General features: G+C 39.2%; 1 protein-coding gene and 1 long non-coding RNA gene across 3 annotated transcripts in view; one reads left to right on the forward strand and one right to left on the reverse strand.

Moving 5' to 3' along the window:
* LOC129771670 (uncharacterized) overlaps nucleotides 1–14,794 on the reverse strand; it is an 84,670-nt gene that overhangs the window by 45,738 nt on the left and 24,138 nt on the right. The gene's annotated exons all lie outside the window — the stretch shown is intronic.
* On the forward strand, nucleotides 205–1,470 carry LOC129771675 (uncharacterized). Of its 2 annotated transcripts, XR_008742449.1 has the most exons (4): nucleotides 205–352; nucleotides 414–676; nucleotides 730–867; nucleotides 942–1,470. It is a non-coding gene; the product is annotated as an uncharacterized LOC129771675 (long non-coding RNA). The 2 variants fall into 2 exon arrangements; XR_008742448.1 differs by lacking the exon at nucleotides 942–1,470 and having other exon boundaries at nucleotides 730–914.

Below are 14,794 nucleotides of genomic sequence, written 5' to 3' on the forward strand. Positions count from 1 at the left end.
TATGACTATTTATGGAGACGTATGTGCTGTGTCACTAATGAACATCATAACATGAACAGTCAAAATACCATCGAACTAAAAATTTCGTTTTTTTTTCGTCTTATTCATTAGCTATTCCTCGTCCCGTAATTAAACAACAGTGTTTACGAGGAACGCTCACCGCTGAAAACGTTCATTCAACACATTCGCACTTGATAGGGGAGAGCAAGGTGCTATACTATAGGTGGACCGCAATGTCAAAATTGCTGTTCGGCCATTGCTCGTGAAAAAACAAATTTGTTTACAAAACATATCATATCTTTTGGTGACAAATGCATTCGTCGGCAAAATAGCTGCTCGCGCTTTACTGTAGGTAGGTAATTTTCTGGATTTTTTCGTATAACAATTTCTCATAATTGCTTCTACTTTTTCAGATATCTACAATCAGCGGTCGAATTAAAAACAGTGCAGAAGGATGTTTTGAGTATGTTTTAGCTTCTAGCCGCGCAATCAATGCTCTTTTTCCAAGCAAGATGTACTTCTGTTTGGATCCTATCGGCGGGGAAAAAAGTACTTACGGCGACGGTGACAAGAAATAGCGCTGATTGCGAGATTACCAGATCCAGAAGATCCGGAAGGGCTGTTACAAGTAATTGGTTTTGCTAGAGCAAAAGGAGGTTGACAATGATTGCAACAGGTTCGTGTTTATTTTTCAAATTAGTGGACTTTTGTGTTGCTAATATATTACAGGTGAAATAAACTGTTGGAATCACGACTATCGATCACGCCAGAAGATCCGGAAAGAGTTGTTGAAAGCACTTATAGCTCTTTAATCACACTCACAAGCTCTTCAAATCCTCACTGTCCCCCAAAACTATTGAATAATATGTAATATAAATACCTTATTGCAGCTCTAGTACACTATTTTTCACGAATATATATTTGCTTATTTCTTTCTTCAGTTGTTTTCCTCAGCGAGTTGATATGAAACCATAACGACACAACCAAACAGTGGAGGCGATCTGGCGTAGTGGTAACATCCATGCCTCTCACGCTAAAGGTCACGAGTTCAATTCTCACTCCCGACATTCTTCCAAAAATGGAAGTAGAAGTGACGAACCAGCCAAATGAGTTGAAAGTCACTATAATATAGATAAAAAAAAAAAAAAAAAAAAAAAAAAGACACAACCAAACAAAAAGTAAACAATGCAGAAAGCTACGTCTCGCAACTCGTCTCACGTATTGTCATGAAAGTGTCAAGAACGAAACACCTATAGTTTAGCATCTTGGGGGAGAGTTTGTCGGTTACTTTGATCTAAGCAATTCGTCTAAATCTAGGTAATGCGGACTGAATCAAAACGGCTGTCTAAAAAGATCCAATTGAAATTTCAAAACAGATCCAACTATCAGGAGTGTTATTTTTCTTATGATAATCAACACTATAAAAAAGGTATTGTTATCAAAGGCAAAGAAATTAACATTATAAAATGAATGAACTACATTTTCCGTCAATTGTTTAATTGATCATTGCATCTCTGAAAGAACATCTCATATTGCAAGGTATCAAAACCTGACAGGATATCAACAACCTACGAATAACGCTTAGTTCACTTCAAGATTTCAATGTGGGAGCAAAATTCGTCATTGGCGAATTTCGATACATAAATACATAGCAAAAGTGAATTTTTTTTTTCTAACGTCGGTGAAAACAGCCTTGCTAGTGAAGCTGACCGAATGGAATTCGCGTAATTATGATCCGCTAGTGCTGATGATGAATATAACGGTAAAGCAATCTGCACTTTTTGTTGATGATGGACGTAATCCTCCGAGTCAAATGCCGGTTTAATTGTTGGGAAGGCATTACAGTTTCTCACGAGGTTTCCTTTCCAGTTGAAACGAAACGATGTATTTCTATCAAAACGATCCTGAAAATATGTATGAAAGGTTTGCTACACTTGGTTTTCAATAATTCAAACATCGTACTTACTCCACAGATACGGGAATCCTTATTCGGAACTAGTTTTTTTGTCTCCGCAAAAATCGACCCAGTGCGTCTGTAAAAACGTTTCCAAGGGTATACAATAAAAGCTTACGCAAACATTTTCACTCGTATTCGGGCAGCCTTTCACTGAGCTACGCATTTTCAATGTCCACTTTCCCTAATATAATGTTTTTCCGAACGAAATAAAAACAAACGAAGTCACAGTCACGTAAATGTTTACTCCTGCGATTTGAAAATATTCGATAAAAAGTGGAACGAAGAGTTGCTAGATGATTTTTAAAAAAGCTCTGTAAAAATATGTGAAAGTCTGTTAAAAATGTGGAAATGTCTGTAAAAGTGTGCGGATCTGTAGAAATGTCTTTCAACGTTAAGTTTCACAGATTTATTAATGCTTTATACATCGAGATGCACGTAAGATTGTCTTTTGTATATTACTATATATTTTGTGTATGTATATTTTGTATATATACAGCCGTTTCATGCCAAACCGATAAAGTGGTTCTCAGATTGCGATGAAAAGTGGTGGTTTTGTTCTTTATCGCAAAACATTAGACCCATATTTTTTATTTTTTCGTTGGGGTGACCATTTCCATTTTAGTGTGGTCCGAAATTCCCACTTTTTCCCAAAACTCACATTTTCAAAAATTCATAACTTTAGAACCACTGAATAAGTTTAGATTATCGACATATCTAATTGAAGCCAATGGGCTAGCCTTTTATTAAAAATATTGAGCTAGCAAAAAAAAATTTCATTTCCGTAATTTCGTTTAATTTCATTTCGTATCGATTGTAGTTGTTTTTTAATGTGTTCATTGGCGCTATATTTTTTTATATTTTTCTTGAAAGCTGAGGACGTTTTACATGACATATCTCGATTTCAGAGATGCTTTTTTATTTTTTTAAGATATGATTTTTCAAAGTTAACCGGTGATTCGAAAAATCATTTTGCCCCTTGAGAACCACTATATCGCATTCACATGGAATGGCTGTATATATATTTCCAAATTTTCGTGAAAAGTGGTAGATTAGTCCTTTACGCAAAATATTTGACCAGTATTTTTCCATTTTTTCATTATGTTGCTAATTCATATTTTAGGGTGGTCCGAAAAATTATTTTTTTCGCTTTTTTTTTTTCCAAAAATGACTTTTTCGAAAATTCATAACTTTCGAACTGCAGAACCGATTTGGATGATGGAAATATCAAATTAGATGGTATTTTTTAGAAAAACACTTGCAAAAAAATGGATTTTGTTTTTGTAATTATTGATTGTATTTGATTTTTGATGTTCTCATGGCTTCAGACTAGAGGGCGCTATATTTTTTTATATATATTTTTTTTGAAAACTGAAACTTTTACATAACATATCCAAAAATCAGAAATGTGATTTTTGTCATTCATGAGTTATGATTTTTCAAATTGAACCGATGGTACGATAAATCATTTTTTTGCCTTTTCTTCCAAAAATTACTTTTTCAAAAATTCATAACTTTTGAACTAATGTACCGATTTAGGTAATCGACATATTAAATTGAAGCCAATGGGCTAGTCTTATTTAAAAAATTATTGCACTTGTGGTTCCAGCCGCATATATTTAGTCTAGCTGCATAGAAGTATTGAACGAATACTGAAAACAACTTCAATTTGAAAATTCATAACTCAAAATCTGAAAAGACACTTCATTTGTTTCAAAATACATTACGTAAAAAAACCCCAGCTTTCAAAAAAAAATATTTAAAAATATAGCGCCCTCTATCTTCAATCGAAAAAACTATGGAAAACTAACACAATCAATAATTACAAAAACGAGAATCCATATTTTTCGCAAGTATGTATATTTTTTCAAAGAAGATCTATTATTGGCTTCAATTTGATATGTCGATTATCTGAATCGGTTTAGTTGTTCAAAAGTTATGATTTTTTAGCATGAAATTTCGTAGTATAGTATAGTAAATGTATAGTATGTATAGAAAATGAATGCAATTTTTCATTCATCGTGAAGAATCATATCGTCTCTTTCGTCTGCAATGATGTCAGGGCAAACGTACTTATGAAATCATGAAACGTTGACGTGTACAAGATATTGTTACAAAACAAAACACCAACAGAATGCAAAAGATACTGAAGTACTGTCGTCGGCCACTGAGCGATACTAGGCTCAGACATCACTGCGGTCCGACCTTTTGCGCACGTAACCACTGTGGTGACACCGGCAGTTAGGCGCTAGTTTGCACACGTAACCATTGCGGTTAAGCCGGACGGCAAAGTGTTAATGAATAACTCAAAAAATTGGTCTAACGTAATGTGTTTTGATATAAAATAAATATAAAAACTTTTTATGTATTAATACTATGGAAAAATGTCATACGGTGAGTCAAATATCTTTGATGTGATGAACGTCGCATTGAATGTAAATTACTGTATATTCAAAAAGTCTGCAATAAAAATGAAAAGTATTTTACAGGTATGTCTGTGAATTTACAAACATATCTTTAAATCATGTCAAATGACATTAAAACTACAATCATATTAGCCGGAATTGAAGGATGGTTATGAGCACGAATGATAGAATAAAAATAGCATATTTTCACCGCTCTTCTGGGTACGTTCGACAGAAAGAGAGAATATATAAACGTTCAATTGATGGTCGTATTTGCGACTGTGCGTTTATTTCTGAGGTGACTGTTGGAACCGAGCAATGCATTCTTGGTCACATTGGCAATACATATTGAGCCGTGACTCTCCCGCTAGAGCAGTATGTGATGGTTGAGAGAAATGTCGACCGTTTACAACACTGATCTTGAGCAACGCCAATCAAATAAAAATGAACGGATTTAAAATCATTATCAGATACGATTTAAGTTCACGATTTTTAAACACTTACAAAGAAATGTGTTTCTATTACACATATTCAAGAAAGTTAATTTACGTTCACAGCATTGTTTCAGAAGGGTGCTTATTCCATCTGGAAATCTTAAAGCTTCCTGAGACGTTGGCAGTAGCAGCAATACTCTTTGAAGTGGATTGTACATTGTGTCATAATCCATCAGTGCCAAACTTTTGGAGTTTTTGTAAAGAACAGAACAATTTTATATACATAGATTATTTTTTTATCAATTAAAAAGAATTTCAAGAAAAGATAAAGCGATTCTGGTTTGCTCTCGAAGCTTCTATAGATTTTTAATATGTATTCCCAACAACAATTCAATCAACCTGGTTATTTCGCTTCTATTTGTTTCACAGAAAGTTTCAGTAAAAATATTTACCACAGAAGTATCCTCTATTGAATGAAAAATTCTCCTTTAATTTTAAATAGAGAATATTTCACGAAATAATGAACGCACAGCAAATCGATAGTCAAATTTGCCCATCGCAAACTTGAAAATATTTTATACAAGGTCCATTTGTTGCTTTGACGAATGCATTATTTTATAACAGAGCTACAATGTTTCAAAAATCACTCTGTTGACTGTTGAGCAATCCAGTTCACTTTGCTTTCGCTGCGCTTCGATCTAAGATTGGACCCCACCAGTGGTAATCCAACTTGGATATCGTCGTTTGGTTGTTCTGTTCGTTTTTCGCGTTATTCGTATCGTGTGTTTTTCTTTCCGCGTCATAAATTAGACGCTTCGCGTAGTGTGTGATGAGCAAGAAGAAGAGAAAGGCATGCTCGAGCCCTGCAAAACACGGGGGCCAGGGGCCAGGGGCAATAAAATTTCGAGGCAAGCGTCATCTAGTGATGCACGCGATATTGGTGCAGTGAAAAGCGCTCGCACTGAACCGAGCCTTCGCGAGTGTGATACGCATCGAACAACAGCGAAGTAAACGATTTCGGCGCGTCGGTCGAAAATGTAAACGCCGTTACCCAGGCAGCAATCAGATTCAAGCTCCCCCCGCTGGTGGTGAAGGCGGTCGCTCTTGACAAACTCATCAGCGAATTCACATCGATAGGTGTTAGGCAAGGCGCAAATTGAGACGCGTATAGCGCGAGTAGCTTCACGCGACATAGCGCCTGTTTTTGTGGCTAATGAAAACAGATAGAACAGCGCATATTGGGCAGGCGACGCGAGATAGCGCAGTACTCGTAAGACGCGACTCCCGAGACGCTGTGGCTGAACCACAGTTTCTCTTGCTGATCGTGCCGGATGCGGTGGTTGTGTTGGTGAACAATTATGTAGCGCCGTGAGTCTGACATTATATGGGTGTGCTGATCGAGTGGTTGTGATAGTAAATAAATATATCGCGCAACTAAGTGTGAGCCAGACATTGTATGCGCGTGGCGCGTTATTTACATCAAACTGAGACTCAACATGCGCACCACCAAGCGACCTGTGTAACACATATGAGTCGTGTTGGTAGTTTCGTGTTAGCTCACGAGTGCTATACGTTTCTCAATTTGCGCCTAGCCTTACAGCAGAGTACAAGCTATGTGGCATAATTCAGTCTTTTTCCAAGCAGTTAACATTGTTTGTTTTCCGTCATCATAAGGGCTTCGTTGGTGCCTTCGGTGCGCCGAAAAATTATTTGAGGAATACCAAGCATCTTGAATGTCTTACTGGAATGTTATAAGTTATTTGGGTTCGCGTACCAGTCGCAAAACTGCCTTCAACTAGGATTGCATCATTCGTTCGATAACTCGCAAGTAGATCGGACAGGTTTTCGAAACGATCCAACAAAGGTGTTTTTTTCCACATCGAATCAGACTGTTTTTTTTTTTCATCGGTTGCGCTTGCGAGTAGAGCGAAGCTCAAAGTGGTGCGCGACTGAGACGCAGAGGATACAATTCAGACAGATTCATCACACACGCCACACAGCAGCGGCAAGTATAAGTTTATTTTTCTTTTGTCCTCCTATCATTCCTTCTACCATCTGTGCTCGATTTACACCATTGTTCATCTGTGTGTTTACCAAATCGGCAAACGTTGGCATTAGGGGTGTCTATTTTTTCTTGGTTACATTACCGTTGAAATTTTATTGGAACTTTTTTTCATTTTAGAATTTTATATAAATAAAATGAATTAACATAAATATTATCCGCAGCATAACCTCATAATATTTTTTTTACTTATTCTTTTTGATAATTATTATATTCTGTTCATATCGAACAGTTGGCCGATTTTTCTAATATGGCTGAGGGCGGAAAGGACCCCCCGTTGACGCAATTGAATATTTCTGATACCGAACCTCCTCCTGAAGAGCAGGAGGATGAAGCAGAAATTGAGGTAGAAAATTCTGTTTACGAAGTTGATAGTTCCGAAGATGAGGAAATCGACGAGAAACAGGATTTTCGTCCTAAAGAATACCCTGAAGGCTCCAAAGGCCCATTCATTGTGTACTTTAGACGAAAATCCAAACCTCTCAATGTCATTCGCATCTCGAAGGAACTAACTCAACATTTTTCTGACGTTACCGAAATTACACGGATGGGGCCAGACAAACTACGAGTTGTCGTCTCAAGCAGGACCCAAGCGAACAAAATAACGCGCTGCGACCTCTTTGCGATTGAGTATCGTGTATACGTACCCTGTTGCAACGTCGAAATAGACGGCGTAATAACCGAAAAGGGTTTGACTCGAAAAGAGATAATCGATGGTGTCGGTCGCTTCAAGAACTCCACACTAAAAACTGTGAAGATTCTTGCATGCGATCGACTGAAATCTGTGTCACATAAAAATGACAAAAGAATTCTCAATCGGACAAACTCTTTTCGTGTGACTTTTGAGGGTTCCCTTCCAAATTACGTTGCAATAGGGGCACTTCGTTTACCTGTTCGATTGTTTGTACCCCGGGTAATGAAATGCAACAAATGTATGCAACTCGGTCACACGGCCGCCTATTGTTGCAATAAAAAACGTTGCGCAGATTGTGGAGAGAGCCATGATGAGAATCCTTGCGCGAAAGAGCACAAGTGTCTTCATTGCGGCGGGAATCCTCATGATCTTATTCAATGCCCGGTGTACAAACAACGAGGGGAAAAACTCAAGCGTTCCTTAAAGGAACGTTCGAAGCGAACTTTTGCAGAAATGCTTAAGAGTTCCGTGCCAACGACACAGGACAATCCCTACTCCATTCTGCAGAACGACGAGCCTGTTGCTGACGCTCCCAATGCCGGATGTTCCGGTACATCGCAGGGTGCCATCAAGAAAAGAAAAATTACTTCTTTTCCATCACTCCCCAGAAAGAAAACCGGAATTTCCCAAGTTGGAATGAAGCCTCGAACTGAACGTTCTGAGAATAGGCCGAAGCAAGTACCTCCCGGTTTAGGTGGTCATGCTACCAACCAGGGGTCCTCAGCACTTTCCGGAACAACAACGAACACGTCTGTTCCATTTTCGCGGTCGAAGCAACAGCCACTACCTGGCCTGCTTGCGCTTTCAGACCTTGTGGATAACATTTTAAATGCTTTAAATATAAATGATCCTCTTAAAAGCATAGTATTATGTTTGCTCCCGGTTGTGAGAACATTTTTGAAAGAAAAATGTGGCTTTTTAGCAGCGTTCATTTCCCTCGATGCCTAATTCAGCGCAAGAGGTCAAGGATTTGACCACTGTCATACAGTGGAATTGCAGAAGCATCATCCCTAAACTAGACCAATTTAAATTTTTAGTTCACAGTTCTAACTGTGATGTATTTTCTCTCTGTGAAACATGGCTTGTTCAGCCGACGAGCTGAATTTTCACGATTTCAACATTATTCGCCTAGATCGTAACGACTCGTTTGGTGGCGTACTATTGGGGATCAAAAAACGTCACTCCTTCTATAGAGTCACTATCCCATCGATTACAGGCATTGAAGTTGTCGCTTGCCAGATACAAATCAGTGGCAAAGAACTCTGCATTGCTTCGATATATATTCCTCCCAGGACTACGGTAGGCCGCCATCAGTTCTTTGATATTATCGAGGCATTGCCGGAGCCGCAGTTAATCTTAGGTGACTTCAACTCCCATGGAACAGCATGGGGGTCACTCTACGATGACAACCGTGCCACGTTGATTTATGATCTGTGCGACAACTTCAACATGACTGTTTTAAATACTGGGGAAGCAACTAGGATAGCCAACCCTCCTGCACGGGCAAGCATGCTAAACATATCTCTCTGCTCTTCTTCATTATCCCTGGATTGCACATGGAAGGTAATCCAAGATCCCCACGGTAGTGATCACATACCAATAATTTTATCGATCGCCAATGAATCAAAATCTAGTGAGTCAGTCGATATTGCGTATGACCTCACGAAGAATATTGACTGGAGAAAATTTGCAGAATTAATATCTGAAGCAATCATTTCGATGCATGAACTTCCTCCCCTTGAAGAGTATAATTTTATATCAAGTTTGATTTACGATAGCGCACTTCAAGCTCAAAAGAAACGTGTACCGGCTACCACTTTCCGACGTCGTCCTCCATCACTTTGGTGGGACAGGGAGTGTTCAAAGGTCTACCTTGAAAAATCATCCACTTTCAAAAAATTCAGGAAAACTGGATCAGTGGAATGGTTTTGAAAGTACCAAGCTCTAGAAGCCAAACTAAAAGGTCTGATTAAAGCAAAAAAGCGTGGATATTGGCGGAAATTCGTCAATGGTTTGTCAAGGGAGACCGCTATGAGTACTCTTTGGAATACGGCTAGGAGAATGCGTGGCTGGAACCATACCAATGAAAGTGAGGAATACTCTGACCGTTGGATTTTCAAATTTGCAAGGAAGGTTTGTCCCGATTCTGTTCCTGCACAAAGCGTCGTACGCGATATTCCGCTCCAATGCGATTATGAGAATTTTTCGATGTTAGAATTCTCAATTGCCCTCCTCATGTAACAATTCAGCTCCGGGGTCGAACAAGATTAAATTCAACTTGTTGAAGAATCTTCCCGACTTGGCAAAACAGCGTTTGCTGAACTTGTTCAACAAGTTTCTGGAGCTGAATGTTGTCCCGCATGACTGGAGACAAGTGAGAGTGATAGCCATACGGAAACTCAACAAGCCGGCTTGCGATCACAACTCGTATAGGCCGATTGCAATGTTATCCTGTATTCGCAAATTGTTAGAGAAAATGATTCTACTTCGTTTGGACAAGTGGGTCGAAACGAACAATTTGCTGTCAAATACGCAGTTTGGCTTCCGCCGAGGTAAAGGGACGAATGATTGTCTCGCGCTGCTATCTTCTGAAATCCAAATCGCATTTGCTCGCAAAGAACAAATGGCTACCGTTTGTGGACTTTCACCAATTCTGAATAATTTCCTGACAATTTACTGTCAGAAAAGCACATGAATTTCTCTCATGGCAACTCAAAATCTTCTCGTTACAGTTTTATGGGCCTACCGCAAGGCTCCTGCCTAAGCCCCCTCTTGTACAGTTTTTACGTCAATGATATGGATGATTGTCTAATTAGAGACTGCACGCTGAGACAACTTGCAGACGATGGAGTTATTTCCATCACGGGTACTAATCCCGTCGCTCTGCAAAAGTCGTTGCAAGATACCATGAACAATCTGTTCACGTGGGCCCTCAAGCTGGGTATCGAATTCTCTACGGAGAAAACTGAAATGGTCGTTTTTTCTAGGAAGCACGAACCCGCACAATTCCAGCTTTACCTATCCGGCAAAACGATCCAACACTCTATGTTTGTCAAATACCTGGGTGTATATTTTTATTCTAAATGTACCTGGGGGAGACACATTGCGTATTTGAAACAGAAATGCCAGCAAAGAATCAATTTTCTCCAAACAATAACCGGAACATGGTGGGGTGCCCATCCAGGAGACCTCATTCAGTTGTACAAAACAACGATATTGTCAGTGTTAGAATATGGCAGTTTTTGCTTCCGATCAGCTGCCAGGATTCATATTCTCAAGCTGGAGAGAATACAATATCGTTGCTTGCGTATAGCCATGGGGTGTTTGCATTCGACACATACGATGAGTCTCGAAGTTTTGGCAGGAGTACCCCCGCTTACTCTTCGGTTCACAGAATTATCCTACAGATTTCTCATCCGTTGCAAGATCATGAATCCATTGGTGATTGATAACTTCGAAAATCTACTACAACTGACTCCTCAGTCAAGTTTTATGTCTTTATACCATGAGTACCTTACCCACGACGTGCACCCTTCACCAGGCATCTCCAACTAAGTTTGCTTCCCATACTTTTGCAATTCCTCTGTCATTTTTGATCTGTCCATGCGACAAAAAATCCATGGAATACCAGATCACCTACGCTCCAATGTTATTCCGTCGATATTTTCGGAAAAATATGGGAAAGTTGGATCTGATAAAATGTTCTTTACTGACGGTTCATACATAAACGGGTCCACTGGCTTCGGCATCTTCAATGAAAATTCCAGTGCCTCTTTCAAACTCAAAGATCCTTGTTCCGTGTATGTCGCTGAACTGGGTGCGACATACTACGCACTAGGGATCATTGAAACATTGCCCATCGGCCATTATTTTATTTATTCAGACAGTCTCAGCTCAATAGAGGCAATCCGCTCAATGAATGTTGATAAACGCTCATTTCCTAACAAGAATAAGACATCTATTGAGTGTTTTGGTCGAAAAATTATTCAAGATTACCTTAGCATGGGTTCCCTCTCATTGCTCGATTCCGGGGAATGAGAAAGCGGACTCGCTAGCTAAGGTGGGCGCTTCAGAAGGCACACTTTTTGAAAGGCAAATTGCCTATAATGAATTTTTTCACATTCCTCGTCAGGACACACTCGTTAGTTGGCAGCGCATGTGGGGTGAAGATGAGTTCGGTCGTTGATTACACACGATTATCCCTAAGGTCTCGACGAGTGCATGGTTCAAGGGATTGAATGTAGGTCGTGATTTCATTCGCGTGATATCTCGGCTTATGTCCAATCACTACAACCTAAACGCGCATCTCTATCGCATTGGGCTCGCAGCAAACAATCTTTGTGATTGTGGCGATGGCTACCACGACATCGAGCATGTTGTTTGGTCGTGTATCCGGTTCCATGCTGCTCGCTCTCAGCTCTCTAGAGCACTGAGAGCACAAGGCAGACAATCGGATATCCCCGTCCGGGATATCTTAGGTAGCCGTGATCCTGATCTTCTGCTTCATCTATACCTGTTCCTCAGAAACGCCGATGTCAACGTTTAATGATGTTTCCTTCGTGGTGTCCCCGTTTCATATCCCTCCTATCCGATCGATAAACTTTTACTTAGTCGCGGCAATACATACACACACTCTTTACAGATGCACGGGCCGAAGGTTGTGCAGTCCACTGATCATTCAACAAGAGCCAAAGGTTGTACCGCTCATGACAACACGAGCTGATGATTGCGCCGGCTAGTGACCATTCTATCCAGGATTCCTCGAGTCGAGAAAGACGCACCACGCTAGATATGGGGTACAGACTAGGGGGGCGTTGCTGATTAATGGTCAGCTGCATCCCAATAGGAAGTATCCCGTGTCGGGCACACGTACAGAGCATCGAAGACTGCAACATACCAATTATGAGAACACTTGTAATACTAACCTCGAGCCAACCGCGAGTAATCGGTTACATATTACTAACATAGTTATAATACAAAAATTGTCAAAATATTGGACTCCCGGCCCCGTCAGGCTAACGCCACATGTGCCTTAATAAAAAATATATGTTGGGAAAAAAAATAGGATTGCATTTGCGCTAATATTGATCATAAAGAAGCATTGCTACTGTTTTCGAGGTTGTTATTACAAAAAGAGTTTATTTCGCTTGTTTAGTCAACAAGAAAGTAAATGTCGTTCTGGAATTTTGTATGTGATTAGGTTTCGCTTGCCAGTAACAAAACTTCCTCCACTTAGGGTAACAGCTGCGCTTCTCTCGAGCATGAGAAATTAATGCAACTTTTTCTCGAGGCCAGTAATATTAACAGAAGCGTTTCTTTAGAGAATAGCGCAAAATGATGAGAAGTGTTTATATTCCTAGTAGTTTCAAGCCACCAATGTATGGCTCTGTATGCATGCTATGGCGAACGTTTGTTTGGCGCCTGGTTTACGTTGTACGAACGATGCCTAGAGGCGCGATTCCTATGAAGCTATTTAGTATTACATTTAGTATGCACATGTAGCATGATATTTGATACTTGCAAGTGTTGTCATTGTTGTTGTTTCCATGCGGTGCCAAAGATATATTGATGTAGTTATGTAATGTGGAATAATGGTGCTGGTGCAACATATATATAATCGACTGTAGTCGAGTATATGTCAATTGCGAAAAAGGCCACCGGAATAGCGTTCGATGCATTGACATGAAAGAAATTGCGACGGACGATCAGCGAGGGCAAGAATGAATCATCAATCAATTATCGTCAACAGATTCTACAATGAAAAAACCACTTCAGAGATTATTCTACTAAGCAGTTGTTTCTAAAATTTCACAGCATTATAGAATAATATCCCAAGGTATAAACATGCGACTTATATAAAATAACAGCGTAGTTCTACGTCAACAATGCGGTCGTATCTTGGACACAACCTCCTATATATTTTTTTGGGCTAATAAACAAAATATAGATGGTCGGTTCTTTAAATTCGACATTATTTTTCAAGTCCCAAAAGGTCGATTTCCGGCCAAAAAAAATTTTTTTCGAGATAACACCAAATCTCGACGATTCATGTATTTTTAGGTCATTTGGCATCGAAAAAAAAATTTCGATTTTCCAATCTTCCTTTACTCCCCCCTTGGAAGATTTTCGAGGAATAAGAAATCAAAACTTTAAGCGATTTGAGGCACCCCTAAATCATGTCCGATTGAGCTGAAACTTTGCAAACGTCATTTTTTTGGGCCAATAAACAAAATGTACATAGTCGGTCTTTGAAATTTAACATGACCATTTTCGCTGCCACCCTATGCATACCCCGTAACTATAAAAGTTCGATCATAGGAAATAGTTCACGTCAGATACTTTTATAATACAGATTTCACTGAAGAGGTTCGATGATATGAGAAAAAATATATGAACGTTTGACTGGGCAGCCCTCTCAGGCGGCAAACTGTTTAGAGGCTGTCCACATACCACGTAGACAACTAGGGGTTACGAGAATGTCCACGCTTGTCCACGCTTGTCTACGGTGAAGGGGGAGGCGGTATTGATTACATCCACGTGGACGCTAACAAATATTTTGAAAAAAAAAATATATATATATACAGCCATTCCATGCTAAACCGATATAGTGGTCCTCAGATTTTCGTGAAAATTGGTAGTTTTGTTCCTTATCGCAAAACATTAGACCCGTATTTTTTTAATTTTTTCATTAGGGTGACCATTTCCATTTTACGATTGTCCGAAAAATCAACTTTTTCCTCTTTTTTCCAAAAATGACATTTTCAAAAATTCATAACTTTTGAACTACTACACCCAGGGATGCCAACCTTCCTGATTTTTCAGGGTTTCCCAGACTTTTTGGCACGCTCCCTGATATCCTGATAAACACTCAATTTTCCCTGATTTTTATAAAATGATCCTGATTTTTCCTGATTTTTTACTTTTTGCTAAATCAGAAAAAAATCCATATAAATATACTGGGAGTTTTGCTGGTTGTGTATGAGAACTGTCATAATAGCCTACATTAAAAAGCTTTCTGTCCGCGTTTATATAACGCTTACTCTTTCTTTCGATTATACTCTATCTGTTCGCATTTTCGAAGGTACAGTGTCGATATTTTTCAAATTTTGAAGTTAACGCGAAAGAAATATAATCTATAAGAATCATATGCCCGAAGGTTCTCGCAATTCAATCTCAATAAAACGAAGATTAGAAACAGAAAAAGAACGGAAACGATGAAAGGAATATTAGCGACCAAAAATTATG

The sequence above is a fragment of the Toxorhynchites rutilus genome, chromosome 2, assembly GCF_029784135.1.
Source record: "Toxorhynchites rutilus septentrionalis strain SRP chromosome 2, ASM2978413v1, whole genome shotgun sequence".
Taxonomy (NCBI): domain Eukaryota; kingdom Metazoa; phylum Arthropoda; class Insecta; order Diptera; family Culicidae; genus Toxorhynchites; species Toxorhynchites rutilus.